This window comes from Spinacia oleracea, chromosome 6 (genome assembly GCF_020520425.1).
Source record: "Spinacia oleracea cultivar Varoflay chromosome 6, BTI_SOV_V1, whole genome shotgun sequence".
NCBI lineage: Eukaryota > Viridiplantae > Streptophyta > Magnoliopsida > Caryophyllales > Amaranthaceae > Spinacia > Spinacia oleracea.
The window spans coordinates 38,120,830-38,140,226 of NC_079492.1; the positions used below are offsets into that span (position 1 = coordinate 38,120,830).

The 19,397-nt window shown below is 37.8% G+C and overlaps 1 long non-coding RNA gene across 1 annotated transcript; it reads right to left on the reverse strand.

Moving 5' to 3' along the window:
- Positions 1 to 3,335: 3,335 nt before the first annotated feature.
- On the reverse strand, positions 3,336 to 15,967 carry LOC130464160 (uncharacterized). The gene is made up of 3 exons (XR_008924487.1): positions 15,105 to 15,967; positions 14,720 to 14,783; positions 3,336 to 3,466 (listed from the first exon to the last, which is right to left on the reverse strand). It is a non-coding gene; the product is annotated as an uncharacterized lncRNA (long non-coding RNA).
- Between the last annotated feature and the right edge of the window lie 3,430 nt (positions 15,968 to 19,397).

The following is a 19,397-nucleotide window of genomic DNA, read 5'->3' on the forward strand; positions in this document are numbered from 1 at the left end:
ATTCAGAAAATTGATCTCTATTTTTAGGAAACTATTTGGAATAGAAAAGTTTAATTAAAACCAAGTTTTAAAATAATTATTTATAAAAATATCGTTAACGAAAAATAAATTTAGTTTTCGAATGAGAACGTTCCGAAATTATTAAAAATCCGAAATAAATCACGGAATAATTTAGATTTTTAAAAAGTAGCTTAAGCTCGAAAATTTTGAAATTTAATCATAGAATCTGAAAATTAATAACTCGTGTAATAATATTAAAAATTTAAGCGAAATGAAACTTCGTTAATTAAAATAAAGTTTGAAATTAATATTTAAAACGATTTTAAGCTAAATAAAAATAATTAAGCATGATTAATCAAATTTAAAAATTTCGGGGTATTACACTCTTACCCCCTTAAAAAAAGTTTCGTCCTCGAAACTTGAAAATTAGATTTATAAAATGATTGTTGAAAATTGAAAACGCTCGAATAAAAGTGTAATGTTTTATTTAAAACCAAGATCTCACAATTCCAATTCTGACAATGTCTAGCCTTTATTCCGCCATCATCTTTTAGAACTTCGCTTCAACTCGAGACTTAGAATCGAAGAATACAAAAGGGGCAAAATTATATTGATCCTTAATCGTCATTAAGGTCAATTACATTCCGCCATCGTCTTTCGTATCTCCACTTTACTTCATAAAATAGGATCGAGGAGCAAAGAACATAAAAGGGGCAAATTGTTAGCTTAGACTAGGCTCCCATTTTACTTTGTGATATCTTGTTTGAAAATATTTCCTACCAAAATAGTAACTTTTAATGAAAATTAAATTATAATTCTGAAAATATATGTAGATGTAGTGAAAATAAATATTTATCAACCAATTTCAATACACGAATAATTTGTAAAAGTCATTTTAATATATCAATCTCGTACTCTGAGCTCAGGAGAACTTCCATCGGAGGCGGCTTCCATGTATAACGATTAGACTACTAGTACAATCATGTCATATCAACATAAACATAATTCATATCATAGAGACATAATTCATGTGAAAATTTCAGATTCAACATAAGCATAACATTCATAATCATTTGATCTAACACACGAGCATGGTTGACCATAACATAATCATTCATAGAAAACATAGTAATTCATACATCATATCGTTCATAAGCGAACAATTAGAGACGTTTCACTTTCATTTTCTATTGGCTTCTTTGTTGCAGGAATTTTGTCGTTGACTTTTGTTATTTGATTCGTTTCAATTTCGATCACCGATCTTTTTTTTTTTTCTACGTCAAACAAATTCGTTGACTAAGTTTGTTGCAGGGGTTCGAGTCCATTCACGTGACAGGAAATACATCGTAGACATGCGACTTCGTTCCTTAGTATTTTAAGTCGACAAACCTCGGATTTTGCGGATAATGCTAAACCATCAAGCATGCCTTTATCATAAACAAACTAGATTCCAGAAACTTAGTTCATACTACCTGGTTTTACAGACATGTTATTTCGTCGATTTATTTTCTTAACTCCTTTGCATTCCTCAATAATTCATAATTCTTTTCGAAATTCCTAACATTTATTGATATAATCAACCTCATAGACAGACTAATTCTTGATAACTTATTTTGGTAAGTTCCTCAAAGCTTTATATGCAAACTCAATTCCATATTTTCACCATAAATAACACTTTGCAAAACCTTAAATTCTTTCGCTTACTTTCTTTATGGAGATAATCACACATCCTTTCAAATAAATTCATAAAAATAAATCTTACAATGATGCAGAAAAGTAAACTAAAAATTGATTTCAATCATAACTTCAATGCTTTAAACCTTGATTTAATTGTTGATTCGCTACTTAGGAAATACAAACTCATGCTCTTTCGATACTCTATTATTCAATCTTTTGATAACTAATTCTTGATAACTTCTTTTGGTAAAATCCTCAAGATCTTATTCATGCTTCAACTCAAACGGGGTTTTTACCATAACTCATGGGGTTCATAACATTCATGTATAACTTCTTAGCTTCCTTAATAAAGGCATATCAATCATTTTTCAGATGCTAGACTTGTGTACTTATAAACACCAAAACATTCATCATGGGTAACACGGAAAGATAACTCTAGAATCAATTTCATTCACAATTTGTACACTTTAAACTTCGAATAATCTTAACTTGATCAACCATAACCTTATGCTCGTTTGGTACTCCTAACGTTTATATTATCCTTGAAGATTTCACAACCATCAAAATTCCTTAAAACCATTCATATCCACAAAATCTTTGAGTTCGCACCGTGCTTAACTTAACTTCTTCTAAAATATACTGCTTAAACTTTGCTTAGTCTATCTAGGGTAGAAAACTCATAACATATGTGACGATAAACATAAAATCAAGGGAAGTTCGATTCTAAAGCGAGAGAGAGCTAAATCAAAATAATATCAGCGTTGGCGTCATCTTTGTCCTTTATCATGTAAGCTCTTGCATATGTCGTGATCGTGTTGGATTATGATTAACCCTAGAATTGTTGTTGTTTCGTTCATGATTGGTCGAGGTTGACGAAATTCTCTTTCCCTCCACGTATTCGTTCCTACACGACATTAGTTTCTTATTCGTCAGGGCATTGCAAAGTCTCCCATAGTTGATCCATCTTGTTGGTCCATTCTTCAAATTCCATCAAATCGGCTTGCCGTCATAGATTGGTGGATTCCAGGGTGAAATTCTCTCAAATAGTGATGCATTTTCGTTCGATTTCGTTTTTCGAGAATATTTGACCGATTAAGTTGACATCGTAGTTGCAGTTCCTAATCGTTTCATCATCTCCTCGTGGTCTTCTATAAATTGTTCGTCACAGGAATCATCATGGAAAACATCATTGTGGACGACATCATCGTGATTATTGCGTTTTTCGTGAGCTTCGTTCGTGGCATCATTAGTAACCTCGATAATCGATGTTTCGCATAACATATTCAATCAGGAAAACATAAATAACATGAGAATAAATCCCTTTAATCCCGTTCCTACACTCACACTCATTCCATTTTAACTTGACTTGATTTTAACATATTCTTTTTAACTCATTCCTTAAAAATTCTTTGCTTAAAGCCTATTGAATTCTACTACGCGCAAAACCCGTAAGGTTTAGCACTTATGGTCCAGAACCTTGGCTCTGAATACCAAACTGTAACGCCCCGACCTCTAATTCAAGTATAAAGGCATACTTAGCATCGGAAGCATCCTAATTTGGTCGGGACATTACCCGCCGTAACTCCCTCTTGGGAATTACAAGGCAACTATCAATCATAAGCTATTAAACTCCAAACTTCACATAATCATCCTTCTCAATTCCTTAATCAAAGTACATAACTTAATCTCGAATCTTTACTGAAACTTGTTACAACTTAACATTAACTTAGGTGAACTTGGTAATAGTGAAATCCTCGCCACTACTCGTTTCCGTGGTCCCCAGCAGTACCTAAAACGGAAAACAAAATGGTGAGCCGAAGACTCAGTAACAAGTTACCCTAGCATCGTAACATCATTTCAATTCATTTTATTTAATAAACAGGGAGAATAGAATATAGTAAAACATTTAATAAATCATCATTTCAAAAGCATCATTTCGAAACATCATTTCAGTAATATCATTTCAGAAACATCATTTCAGGGACATCATTCATTAGCCTTTTTCCTTTTAATATTATTATTCTGGTCGTCAGGACTTTACAGGAAAACATGGTAGGACGTCTCCTACGAACAGGGGAAGCCAGTGCTTCATAACAGGGGGAGTCAATGCTCCATAACAGGGGAAGCCAGTGCTTCATTTCAGGGGGAACCTTGGTTCCATATTGTTAGGTTATGATACATATGACACTACATAGATCATGCGGAAACAACCATTAACCCAGGACAACATATTATTTACACATAATCATATAGCATAATTTAGATGCATACTCTTTGTTGCGTGCCCTCCCTAGCTGCGCCCGAACCGAACAAGAACAAGTCTTTTAGGACTCCAAGTGTCGTCCCTCCGTAGATAGTCCACAGCACGTCCGGATCCGCCTTAAGATTGACCAACTAGAATCGCCCTTAAGGTACTAGAAAATTTCGGCACTTTATGAGCAAGATGTGTTTTAATTTTCTCTCAAAAAACTCACTTTTGAATACTTTGAAACTTGTGTATAAATTATGACCCCTAGGCCTTTATTTATAGAGTTATGGAAAAGGAATCGTAATCCTAGTAGGATACGAATTAATTGAAATTAGAATCCTACATGAATTCTATTTAATTAATTTATCCAATTAGGAATAGAAACTTAATCATACACTGACTCTTGTAGATTCAGGAATCACGCATGAGCACAAACTCACACACACACGGCAGCCACAAGGGCTGCCCATGCGCGTGCGAGCAGCAGCCCGCGCAGCACGGCCCACGCAGCCGTGGCCCTTGGCGCGCGCTGGGCCTGCCTTGCGGTAGGCCTGGGCGCTGCCTTGGCTGGGCTTGTGGCGCGCATGCTTGCTGGGCGATGGCCCCGGCTTCGTGCTGGGCCTTCGTCCGGCAAGCCTCGTCCGATGCTAATTCGTACGATACGCTTCCGATTAAATTTCCATTTCCGGAATCTATTTCCGATACGAACAATATTTAATATTTCCGATTCCGGAATTAATTTCCGTTTCGAACAAATATTTAATATTTCCGTTTCCGGAATTATTTTCCGATTCCGGCAATATTTCAGATTCTGACAATATTTCCGTTTCCGGCAATATTTCCGATTCTGGTAATATTTCCATTTCCAATAATATTTTCCGATACGTACCATGTTTCCGTTTCCGGCAACATCTACGACTTGGATAATATTCATATTTCCGATACGATCCATATTTCCGTTTCCGGCAATATCATCGTTTCCGGAGTATTCATTTCTTGCCTGTGACGATCTTAGCTCCCACTGAAACCAAGATCCGTCGGTTCCGAATATTCATAGATGGAGTATTTAATGCCATTAAATACTTGATCCGTTTACGTACTATTTGTGTGACCCTACGGGTTCAGTCAAGAGTAAGCTGTGGATTAATATCATTAATTCCACTTGAACTGAAGCGGCCTCTAGCTAGGCATTCAGCTCACTTGATCTCACTGAATTATTAACTTGTTAATTAATACTGAACCGCATTTATTAGACTTAACATAGAATGCATACTTGGACCAAGGGCATTATTTCCTTCAGTCTCCCACTTGTCCTTAGGGACAAGTGTGCATTTCCTAATTCCTTTGTCTCTCGATGCTTGCTCTTGAACATAAGGTAAGAGTTGTCATCCTTATTATGTCCAGAGGTGTTCCTCGGTTTCAGAGTTCAACTGATCAAATAAACAGATAATCATAGCCTATGATTCATCCGAGCACGGCCATGCATTTCACAGTTTCTAGCTCTCCGAGTGGCCTTGTACAACTTTTAAGCATCTCATCCCGATTTATGGGAGGACAATCCCAATCTTGCGATCTTGAGATTAGACTTCGTTTGATAGGTGATTACCTGAGCGTTGCCTTTATAGCCTCCTTTTACGGTGCGACGGTTGGTCAACGTCAAAGCAACCAGTTCTCAAACAAGTAATCTCAAATCACTCAGGTATTGAGGATTTAGTGTCTAATAATTTAATGAAATTTACTTATGACAGACTTTCATCTCTTACAGTAAAGTTTCATAGGTCTTGTCCGATACTAGTCTTCCCAAAGTAAGTATCTATGCAAATGATTATGACATTGCCATGTCCACATAGTTCAAGAAACAGAACTACTAGTCATCTTGCATTCTAATCGTCTAACGTTTTCTATGCGTCCAATTTTATAGAAAACTCCGATTAGGGACCATTTTCAACCTTTGACATTCAAGTTCACTTGATAGACATTTCTTAGTCACAGGACTGGTCCTGACAGTCTATCTTGAATATATCGTCAAGTTGAAGGGACTCATCATTTAATAAACCATAAATTAAATGGAAAAATGAATTTCTTTCATTTATTGTGAATGATTAACCAATAATGTTTTACAAAGATTTAAACTCTAAAACTTTAAAACATTAAACAGAGACATCAAAGCCATTCTCCAATATGCTTGATTCCCATAGCTGCAGTGTGCGAGTTGTGCTTCGCTTGCGGCAGAGGTTTAGTTAATGGATCTGATATGTTGTCATCAGTTCCAATTTTGCTTATCTCGACTTCTTTTCTTTCAACGAACTCTCGTAGAAGGTGAAATCTACGAAGTACATGCTTGACTCTCTGGTGGTGTCTAGGCTCTTTTGCCTGTGCAATAGCTCCGTTATTATCACAATACAGGGCTATTGGTCCTTTAATGGAGGGGACTACACCAAGTTCTCCTATGAACTTCCTTAGCCATATAGCTTCCTTTGCTGCTTCATGTGCAGCAATGTACTCCGCTTCAGTTGTAGAATCCGCAATGGTGCTTTGCTTAGCACTTTTCCAGCTTACTGCTCCTCCGTTGAGGCAGAAGACAAACCCAGACTGTGATCTGAAATCATCTTTGTCGGTTTGGAAACTTGCGTCCGTATAGCCTTTAAAAATTAATTCATCATCTCCACCATAGACCAGGAAGTCATCTTTGTGCCTTTTCAGGTACTTCAGAATGTTCTTGGCAGCAGTCCAATGCGCCTCTCCTGGGTCTGACTGGTATCTGCTCGTAGCACTGAGTGCGTACGCAACATCCGGGCGTGTACATATCATAGCATACATTATTGAACCAATCAATGATGCATATGGAATCCCATTCATTCTTCTACGCTCATCAAGTGTTTTTGGGCACTGAGTCTTGCTTAGAGTCATTCCATGAGACATGGGTAGGTAGCCTCGCTTGGAGTCCGCCATCTTGAACCTATCAAGTACCTTATTGATATAAGTGCTTTGACTAAGTCCAATCATCTTTTTAGATCTATCTCTGTAAATCTTGATGCCCAATATGTACTGTGCTTCTCCTAGATCCTTCATCGAAAAACATTTCCCAAGCCAAATCTTGACAGAGTTCAACATAGGAATGTCATTTCCGATAAGCAATATGTCGTCGACATATAATACTAGGAAAGCAATTTTGCTCCCACTGACCTTCTTGTATACACAAGATTCGTCCGCGTTCTTGATGAAACCAAAGTCACTGACTGCTTCATCAAAACGTATATTCCAGCTCCTGGATGCCTGCTTCAATCCGTAGATTGACTTCTTTAGCTTGCATACCTTTTTAGCATTCTTTGGATCCTCAAAACCTTCAGGCTGTGTCATAAACACAGTTTCTGTTAAAACGCCGTTTAAGAAAGCAGTTTTGACATCCATCTTCCATATTTCGTAATCGTAATATGCAGCGATTGCTAACATTATTCGAATAGACTTTAGCATTGCAACTGGTGAAAAGGTTTCATCGTAATCCACACCGTGGACTTGCCTGTAACCTTTTGCAACCAATCTAGCTTTGAAAACTTCAAGTTTCCCATCCTTGTCCTTTTTCAGTTTGAAAACCCATTTGCTTCCAATGGCTTGGTAGCCATCTGGCAAATCGACCAAATCCCATACTTGGTTTTCAGACATGGAGTCTAATTCAGATTGCATGGCTTCTTGCCACTGCTTGGAGCTAGGGCTCGTCATAGCTTGCTTGTAAGTCGCAGGTTCATCACTTTCAAGTAATAGAACGTCATAGCTCTCGTTCGTCAAAATACCCAAGTACCTTTCCGGTTGAGATCTATATCTTTGCGATCTACGCGGGGTAACATTTCTAGATTGACCATGATTCTCACCAGATTCTTCTAAAGATCTCTGAGTTTCATCTTGAATGTCATCTTGAGCATTCTCTAGAGTTTGTTGTTCGACTCGAATTTCTTCGAGGTCTACTTTTCTCCCACTTGTCATTTTGGAAATGTGATCCTTCTCCAAAAAGACACCATCTCGAGCAACAAACACTTTGTTCTCAGATGTATTGTAGAAGTAATACCCCTTTGTTTCCTTTGGATAGCCCACAAGGATACATTTGTCAGATTTTGGATGAAGTTTGTCTGAAATTAATCGTTTGACGTATACTTCACATCCCCAAATCTTAAGAAAAGACACATTTGGAGGCTTTCCAAACCATAATTCGTATGGAGTCTTTTCGACAGCTTTAGACGGAGCTCTATTTATAGTGAGTGCAGCTGTATTTAGTGCATGTCCCCAAAATTCTAATGGAAGTTCGGCCTGACCCATCATTGACCTGACCATGTCTAGCAAGGTTCTGTTCCTCCGTTCTGACACACCGTTCCATTGTGGTGTTCCAGGAGGAGTCAATTCTGATAGAATTCCACATTCTTTCAGATGGTCATCAAATTCATAGCTCAGATATTCACCGCCTCTATCAGACCGCAGTGCCTTAATCTTCTTGCCTAATTGATTCTCTACTTCACTCTGAAATTCCTTGAATTTGTCAAAGGATTCAGACTTATGCTTCATTAGGTAGACATAACCATACCTACTGAAGTCATCAGTGAAAGTGATAAAGTAGCTGAAACCACCTCTAGCATTTGTACTCATTGGTCCACATACATCTGTATGGATTAAACCCAATAGTTCATTTGCTCTTTCTCCAACTTTAGAGAAAGGTTGCTTTGTCATTTTGCCAAGTAAACATGATTCGCATTTACCATAATCCTCTAAGTCAAATGGTTCTAGAATTCCTTCCCTTTGAAGTCTTTCTAAGCGTTTCAAGTTTATATGGCCTAATCTACAATGCCACAGATAGGTGAGATCTGAATCATCCTTTTTGGCCTTTTTGGTATTTATTTTATATATACTTGTTTGTCGTGATCTAATAAATAAAGTCCATTGACTAATCTAGCAGATCCATAAAACATCTCTTTAAAATAAAACGAACAACTATTGTCTTTTATTATAAAGGAAAATCCCTTAGCATCTAAGCAAGAAACTGAAATGATGTTTTTAGTAAGACTTGGAACATGGAAACATTCTTCCAGTTCCAAAACTAGCCCGGAGGGCAACGACAAATAGTAAGTTCCTACGGCTAATGCAGCAATCCGTGCTCCATTTCCCACTCGTAGGTCGACTTCACCCTTGCTTAACTTTCTACTTCTTCTTAGTCCCTGTGGATTGGAACATAAGTGTGAGCCACAACCAGTATCTAATACCCAAGAAGTTGAATTAGCAAGTATACAGTCTATAACGAAAATACCTGAAGATGGAACGACTGTTCCGTTCTTCTGATCTTCCTTTAGCTTCAAGCAATCTCTCTTCCAATGCCCCTTCTTCTTGCAGTAGAAGCATTCGGATTCAGAAGTGGGTTGACTGACCTTCCTCTTTGCAGATTTGGCGCCAGTTTGCTTAGTTGGGCTGGCCTTGTTGCCACCTTTCTTAGCATTCCTCTTCTTTCCAGATTTCTTGAACTTGCCCCCACGCACCATAAGCACATCCTGCTTATCACTTTTGAGCGTCTTTTCAGCGGTCTTCAGCATACCGTGAAGCTCAGTGAGCGTTTTGTCCAGACTATTCATACTGTAGTTCAGTTTGAACTGATCATACCCGCTATGAAGAGAATGGAGGATGGTGTCTATAGCCATTTCCTGAGAAAATTGCTGATCCAGCCGACTCATATTCTCAATGAGTCCAATCATTTTGAGAACATGTGGACTTACGGGCTCGCCTTTCTTAAGCTTGGTCTCAAGAATTTGCCTATGAGTCTCGAATCTTTCGACTCGAGCCAGATCTTGGAACATGTTCTTCAACTCACTGATGATTGTGAAAGCATCTGAGTTGATGAACGTTTTCTGCAGATCCGCACTCATGGTGGCGAGCATTAGACATTTCACATCCTTGTTGGCATCAATCCAACGATTGAGGGCAGCCTGAGTGACCCCGTCGCCAGGAGCTTCGGGCATCGCCTCATCTAGGACATACTCCTTTTCTTCCTGCATAAGAACTATTTGCAAGTTCCTTTGCCAGTCAAGGAAGTTTTTCCCGTTCAACTTCTCCTTTTCGAGAATTGATCGAATGTTGAATGAATTGTTGTTTGCCATATTGAAAACTACAATTGAAAAGAATAAACAAATAAATAACCATTCACAGTTTCTCTTAATAAACTTAAATTCTAGCATACATGCATAATTCAATGTTTATTAAGCATTTTATTCAAGTTATGTGTTCCGGCAGGTGTGAATAAAATGATTCCAAGATCCTAAAATCATTGAAGAACTAAGCACAGTTTGTCGACTTAATCCTAGAACATCTTAGGTAAGCAAAAGCCTTTTGCTAATAGTCTAGAAACTATTCTTGGTTGATAGGTACGTCTAAGAACTTATTAGGTAAACCTATCGAATTTGCCACGACATAAAAGGACTCCTTACTTATATCGTTGAGTTTCACCAAAACTAACATGTACTCACAATTATTTGTGTACCTTGCCCCTTTAGGACCAATAAGTAACACCTCGCTGAGCGAAAACTATTACTAGATTGATGTAAAGGATATCCAAGCAAGTGTATATTTTGGCATGGCACCTTTTAACTCAATTTTTAAGTTTGGAACTTAAGGCTCTTACTATGTTGGTTAGATTTTAAGTGAACTAAAATCCTTAATCATGCAACATAATCAAGCTTATGATCTCATGCATTTTAAGACATATTTAAAACAATAAATAACTTAAAACATGCATAAGATATTTGTGATCTAGTATGGCCCGACTTCATCTTGAAGCTTTGACTTCAAAGTCCGTCTTGAAAATCTCCGTGGGAGGCACCATTTTCTTCAAATAGGATAAGCTATAACTAATTACAACTATTTGATGGTTCGCAGACCATATTTGAATTGAAAAATAACTTTGGTACTTTAGACCAATTACATTCAAATTAATGGTACGCAGACCATATTTTCTATCCTATTTGGGCCATACTAGTCACTTCATAACCTGCAAAACAGTACATATACAATATATACCATTCACCCATTCATTATCATGAATGGCCCACATAGCTGGTTAGTAAAACACATTATGCATCACGTAAACATTTGCAGCAATTAATCAAGGGCACCAATAATCTACCAATTATTCAGTCCTTATTAATTCTAATCGAGTTGTTTTAACCTTAAGGATTTGTAGACCTAATCAAGAGTTTATGACTAAAAAGCGCTCCCACTTAAACCAATAAATTCATATGCTTTACCAATTTTAAACATAAAAATGTATTTCTAGTCCAACCGGAAACATACAAATTTAATTAAAATTTAAAGCTCATATAAATTTATAATTGAATCCAAAATTTAATTTAATTTCAGTCGCATTTAAATTAATTCATCATTTTAATTTTAGTAAAATAATTAGAATAAATACCATTTATTATAATTATAATATTCAAAATTAAAATCCAAGAAATTAATTCAAATTATTAATTTTAAAATTAATTAAAATTACGTGAACTGAAATTTTCAAATTAAACATTCAAAACGATCTAATCGTAACGCAAACACCCTACGCGTTGCACGCCCATGGGCCGTACGCACACAGCCATTGCTGGCCATGTGCGCGCAGCCCATGCGCTCGCCGCATAGCTGCTGCTGTCCTATCGCAAGCCTCCGCACAGCGCCCCATCGCACGCGAGCTATCGCTCGCAGTGCGCGCGCGCGAGATCGCTCGCTGGGCGCGCTGGCTCGCTCGCTGTGCGCGCGAGCCATCGCTCGCTGGGGCGCGACATCGCTCGCTGGGCGGGCGACATCGCGCGCTGTGCGCGCGAGCCATCGCTCGCTGGCGCGATCCATCGCTCGCTGGTGCGCGACATCGCTCGCTGGGCGCGCGACATCGCGCGCTGTGCGCGCGAGTGATGCTGGGCGCAGCGCTCGTGGCACGCGAGCTTGCGCTCGCTGCGCGCGAGGCTGCGCGCACTTGTGCGAGGCAGCGCGCGTTGTGGCGCAGCTCGCTTGCTGCCCACACGCGACTGCCTTGGCTCGCCCTTCGCCCATGCCTATTCGTTCATTGCTCGTGGCACACGACACAAGGCAGGGCTGCTGCCTTGTGCTCGTGCACTACGCCCTTGCTCATTGCATTCGTGCCGCACGGGCGACGAGCTCCCTTGCTCGTCGTCGCATGCCCGCATTATACAACACCCCTTAAGGGTAACACGAAGCGTCCATTGCTTCGTGCGTGCAAGTTATTTGAACGAATCGCATAAAAATTTAAAATTTATATTTAAAATTAATGACAAATTAATAAATATTATTAATTTCATAATTTTAGGGCGAAAAATCGAAAATTTATTATCCAATTGATTTCCGATTGATATGGATTCAAGTCTAGGTCATAAAAATTTAAAATTTATCGTAAATTTACAATTTTTATGGTGGTTTTTAATCATAGGTTTCTAATTAAATTACAATTAATTATGAAAATCAAATTAATTCTAAATTATTCTAATTTTCAACAAATTAATCATAATTACAAATTAGATTGCATAATTAACAAGACTAGGCATTCAAACTTGTTAAACATATGCAGTAGGTCAATCAAAAATTCAAGATTTATCAACAAGAATGCAAATATTTAATTTAACATCTTAAATTTACGAAATTTTGCATTCGAAAAACTAAAACCTTCGAAAAGTCATAGTTAGGCTTCGAATTTGAGAATTCTGGGTTCGGCAGAAAAATACTCTTTTTGTCAAAATTTTAGAATGCCTTTTACATGCGGAATTGACACAAAAATCACTCAATTCGGATGAGTAATGAAGAAACTGCCGAAAAACTGCGTACATATAATTAAATAAACGCAATTTGCAATTAATTAACAATTACGAAAATTAATCACCCCTTTTAATTCTTGCAAATTTGTAATATTTAACCATGTTCATGCAATTTAGATTATGAAAATAATAAGGGGCTCGTGATACCACTGTTAGGTTATGATACATATGACACTACATAGATCATGCGGAAACAACCATTAACCCAGGACAACATATTATTTACACATAATCATATAGCATAATTTAGATGCATACTCTTTGTTGCGTGCCCTCCCTAGCTGCGCCCGAACCGAACAAGAACAAGTCTTTTAGGACTCCAAGTGTCGTCCCTCCGTAGATAGTCCACAGCACGTCCGGATCCGCCTTAAGATTGACCAACTAGAATCGCCCTTAAGGTACTAGAAAATTTCGGCACTTTATGAGCAAGATGTGTTTTAATTTTCTCTCAAAAAACTCACTTTTGAATACTTTGAAACTTGTGTATAAATTATGACCCCTAGGCCTTTATTTATAGAGTTATGGAAAAGGAATCGTAATCCTAGTAGGATACGAATTAATTGAAATTAGAATCCTACATGAATTCTATTTAATTAATTTATCCAATTAGGAATAGAAACTTAATCATACACTGACTCTTGTAGATTCAGGAATCACGCATGAGCACAAACTCACACACACACGGCAGCCACAAGGGCTGCCCATGCGCGTGCGAGCAGCAGCCCGCGCAGCACGGCCCACGCAGCCGTGGCCCTTGGCGCGCGCTGGGCCTGCCTTGCGGTAGGCCTGGGCGCTGCCTTGGCTGGGCTTGTGGCGCGCATGCTTGCTGGGCGATGGCCCCGACTTCGTGCTGGGCCTTCGTCCGGCAAGCCTCGTCCGATGCTAATTCGTACGATACGCTTCCGATTAAATTTCCATTTCCGGAATCTATTTCCGATACGAACAATATTTAATATTTCCGATTCCGGAATTAATTTCCGTTTCGAACAAATATTTAATATTTCCGTTTCCGGAATTATTTTCCGATTCCGGCAATATTTCAGATTCTGACAATATTTCCGTTTCCGGCAATATTTCCGATTCTGGTAATATTTCCATTTCCAATAATATTTTCCGATACGTACCATGTTTCCGTTTCCGGCAACATCTACGACTTGGATAATATTCATATTTCCGATACGATCCATATTTCCGTTTCCGGCAATATCATCGTTTCCGGAGTATTCATTTCTTGCCTGTGACGATCTTAGCTCCCACTGAAACCAAGATCCGTCGGTTCCGAATATTCATAGATGGAGTATTTAATGCCATTAAATACTTGATCCGTTTACGTACTATTTGTGTGACCCTACGGGTTCAGTCAAGAGTAAGCTGTGGATTAATATCATTAATTCCACTTGAACTGAAGCGGCCTCTAGCTAGGCATTCAGCTCACTTGATCTCACTGAATTATTAACTTGTTAATTAATACTGAACCGCATTTATTAGACTTAACATAGAATGCATACTTGGACCAAGGGCATTATTTCCTTCACATATCAGGGGAAGCCAGTGCTTCTTATCAGGGGGAACCTTGGTTCCATATCAGGGGAAGCCAGTGCTTCTTATCAGGGGGAACCTTGGTTCCATATCAGGGGAACTTGACCAGTTCTTACACTTTTATTTATCATGTTTACATTTCTTTTAATCGAACATTAATCAGGAAAATCTCAATCATTCAGGGTGGTTCAATAAACCATTAAATCTCGTTATTTCATAAAATCATTTCTTTCAGGAATAATAATTCATTAAATCAATACTTTGCATAAAGCTGCATTATCGTAAAACAATTCAATCAAATCATACTTGTAATCCCGCAATTCATAAAACATCATTATAAAACATCAATCATTCATAACATCATTCATAAATACATTTCGAAGGGAATGCGGGTACTAGCAATAACCGTTACCTCAACCGTAGTTTTTATACTTCCTGTCTGATGGATCGTCCTTCCTGAGCCCCGAGTCCAATTTCTTTCAAAATATCAAATTATTGAATTAGTTATTAAAACGATAAATATTATAAAATTAATATTTTCTAAATACTTTTCGTTTATAAAAAAAATTTACCTAAAGTATTATTAAATTCGATTAAATCAATACATAAAATATTTTCATAAATCAATAAATACTTAAAACCAATAATATTTTCATAAATCAACACATGTAATATTATTTACATTTTTTTTTTTCAAATCTTAAATCAAAGTAGTTTGTAAATCTTTGATTTAAATTATAACAATGTTAAAGTAAGTAACAATTTATTTAGGGCCTAAATTAAATAGTGAAACTCACTTTGGAAAATTGGGCCAAAGAATTGGGCCTTGGCTTGAGAAAATAAAGGGGGCTGAGTTCCAAGTAGGAACGTGTTTTCTGGAAAAAAAAGAAAACAGGAAGCGTGGAGCGGGGAGGTGGGTGCTCGAAACAGAGGAGTACGAAGGGAAGGAAGAGAGAAGGGAGGAGGAATTAGGTGGCTGGGCTGGGCGGCGCAGCACCGCGAACCCGCGCCAGAGGCGAAGGTGGTGGTGGTTGTTCCGCGGCGGAGAAACAACAACGGAGGGGAGAGAGGACGGTCGAACCAAGCAGGGGAGGTTGAGGGTGTTTCTGGGCGGTTCTGGGCGGAGTTTTGCCGGAGGTTGGGGCGGTGTGTAGGTTTAGGAGGTAGGAGGTGTTTGGAATTGGTGGTGGTTGTGGTTAGGTGGTGCGGCAGAGGGGGAGGCGAGGGAGGCAGGGGAATGCGGCCCCGTTCTGGTCGAAGGAAATGGAGGAAATCGCGGTGGTGGTAGTTGACTGAAACAGCCAGAGGCGAGGCGGGATGGTGAAAGTGGTGGTCCAGTGGTGGTCAAGGTGGTCACGGTGGTGGTTGATGGTGGTGGGAGATGGTTCGAATCAAAGAAACAGAGAAAAATGAAATTGAAATTTGATTTTTTTTATTTTTGGTTGGAATTTAGTTGAAATTGTGTCTGATTTGTAGAGTAAAGTAGAGTGAATGAGAAGGAAAATGGCTTGGAGATCAAGGCATGAATCAAGACTGAATTGAGGGAAGGAGAGGAATGAAGAGTTTTCTTCATTCTTGCTTTGTACGTGGAGAGTAAAGAGAAGAAGAAAATTGGCATTTTGGATTTGTAAGGGCATTTTAGTAATTTCACTTATTTAGGCAAGAATTCAGAAAATTGATCTCTATTTTTAGGAAACTATTTGGAATAGAAAAGTTTAATTAAAACCAAGTTTTAAAATAATTATTTATAAAAATATCGTTAACGAAAAATAAATTTAGTTTTCGAATGAGAACGTTCCGAAATTATTAAAAATCCGAAATCAATCACGGAATAATTTAGATTTTTAAAAAGTAGCTTAAGCTCGAAAATTTTGAAATTTAATCATAGAATCTGAAAATTAATAACTCGTGTAATAATATTAAAAATTTAAGCGAAATGAAACTTCGTTAATTAAAATAAAGTTTGAAATTAATATTTAAAACGATTTTAAGCTAAATAAAAATAATTAAGCATGATTAATCAAATTTAAAAATTTCGGGGTATTACACGGATGGACCGGGTGGAGCGGATGAACTTGGGTGATGAATGCGGGTGATGCTCCACCCGATCCAAATCTCACCCATTTCTATCCCTTTATTGACATCAAAAGACTTAAAGAAGTAACTACATATGAGTATATGACTATCTTACCTAGAAAAATCTGTTGTAGATAAAACAACGACTAATTTCATATGTTCTTTTTTCATTAATCAAATGTTGAATCTGCCTGTATATATGTGGCAAGGTTGAGGTGGAAACCATCAGACCATGGTCCTCATGCCATACGGCCTTAACTATAAAATCCCTACACCAAAATAAAACTTAATGTGACATAAAAATAAAATTGACTTGGGCACGCGATTTTAATGATTTTGTTAAAGTTCCTTTTCAGTAGAATACAGGAAATTACTATGTAGATAGTACCCCATATTATACTTCCTCCATCTTTTATAATTACACCATCTGAAATTTCACGGTTGTTAATACACTGTTTTAACCATTAATATATCTCATTATACATTTTAAAAAATTATAAAAATTTGATAATTTAAAAGTATATTTTGAGACGAATCTAACAAGATCTATATATTTTTCCTTACATATAAATCACAAAAAATAACTATATAAGAATATGTGAATAGTGATAAAATTCAAATGGTGCATTATTAAAAAATGGAAGAATTATTAAATGTGTTAAAATCAGTTTCGGATTTCATCAACATAAGCTAATAGCTATACATACTGCAACCAAAATTATTTCCCCCAATGTGCTCATACTACGTACCCTTAGAGGTTTGCATTGGACCCCGCCGCGAGCGGGTTTGGAGAGACGACTGTGCCAGCAACCACTCACGCGGTTGTCACTCATTACTCACTAGCTTAGATGTGCTTAATTGCCTATATTAAGTATAATTAGCTTTTGAGCCCGTTCAATGAACGAGTAATTATATAGTGGTTGTTAAGCGTTTTTTTAAAGTGTTAATATTGTTGAGAGATTGTGATTAGCTGGGTTGAAAGTTGAAAAAATATATAAATTAGATGGTGGATTAATATCGGGTGTTATGGATGGAGATGGAATGGAAGAAGTTATATGAATTAAATGGTGAATTGATTTTGAATGAGGAAGATGAATTAGAGTGTTAAACCTGTAAAATAATTGTGAAATAAACCACAAAAGAAAAAATTGAAAAATAAATAAAAATAATAGAGGAAAGATAGGATGACACATGTCATCTAATAGTCCATGGTCTTCCTTTTTAAATATTAGGTATTGATGAATGATGTAGCAAGTTAATAATACTTCGTATAATAAAAGAAAAATAAATTAATTGTATATCAAATTAAGAAAAAAACAAAGATAAATTATTTTTTACCACCTAAAAAACTAAAACTTGTATTTTACCAACTAAAAAATAATTAAAACTTGTTTTTATCACATGAAAACGAAAAAGTAGATGAAATCGTTACGTGAAGACACTGGTTTAATTCTCCTCCAATTTTTTACAATCCCTCTGTGGATTTTTTCTTTCGCTCCTTCACCCTCCTCTCTTTATCGCCATTAAATTTTGTCAATTTTGTGAATTAATGAGAGAAAAAAATTATGTGAATTCATCGAGGTGAAGGAAGCAAAGGAAGAGAATGGAGTTAAATACATGAAATCGTGGAAAAAAAAAAACATCAGAAATATTATCGTTATTGTGGCCTTTTTTCAATTTTCAGGTGAAAAAAACCATTTTTAATTTTTTTTACCGTCCGAGGCCGGCAGCCGGGTGGGAAGGTGCCTAAAATAACCTCCATGGTCTAACATAATGGCTTTAGGTAATCATAAAGGTCCACAAACATTGCTAATTGCTATGCTATCCAAATGTTAACTGCTCCCCACCCCACCCCACCACTTTTGCCATGCTGATAGGCTTAGTTATCAATTTTTACTTTTAAGTTGGATAAAAAGCTTGCAAGTTGCAACTAGCTGTTAGATTAACAAAGGATTTTGGCTGCTAATGCTCAATTGGATCATAGATTATTGTATCAGGATTCAGGATTAATTGTTTTGATCTGATCTACGGAGTATTAAGTGGATATGTGGAGTGAAAATTTCACAATCCATGCCTAGCTTCTTGGCTCGAGTTAGGTTGCACTGTCCTTATATGTTCTACGAGCTGAGTTAGGTTGTGCTAGTTAGTGTCAAAATTATGTTACACATTATATATCAGATCACTTCTTAACACAATTCACTACCATTGCTATTTAATACTTCATACGTTTCTGTTTGGGCTCCCAATTGACTCTGAATTGGGCCACTAAGTCCAAAGCCCAATGGCTCTAAACAACAACATCGAACCTACCAGTGGCTATTCAGCCATCCATTAAGGCCCAAGGCCCAATAGCAATAAATGACCTATGGGCATTTATTATGCAAACACTATAAATAGGCCGCCAAGGCTCACACCTCAAGGTACGTCCAATTTACCGCCTTAAGACTACTCTTCTAGAGAACTTCTCTCTAGAATCCGAGCATCATTCTTACTTAGGCATCGGAGGGGCTTTCCTCGGAAACACCCCCGAGGCTAGTGACTTTGCTCTTGTGCAGGTGAATTCGGACTCCACTCATTCAAACAGGCAAGATCTTCAACACATACAAAGGGGCCTTCATTCGAAGCCCATTGTTTCCATCTTTACAACACCGGAACAATTTGGCGCCGTCTGTGGGGAAGAACACTTCAAAGCCTTTGAAAGACATCAACCACCTCTTTCCGCGAAAATGGTGAATGATGTTGTTAACAACAATGACGACGATATGATGGTGCGGTCAGATTCAGAATCTGACCAAGAGGGGCACCCTCAATCGATGGCGAGGTCACAGCCAAGCAGAGCTACGACCGCCACAAATGCAGGACCTCCGATTCCAACTAGGGAAGAGCTCACTGCGGCCATGACCATCATGCAAAACTTCCTCTTCAATGAGAAGCAGCAAGGACTGGCAAATGACCGCAGAGAAGAGAGGAGGACCAGGCGAAGGCTGAACGAGCCACCCAGTGCGGAAGTGTCC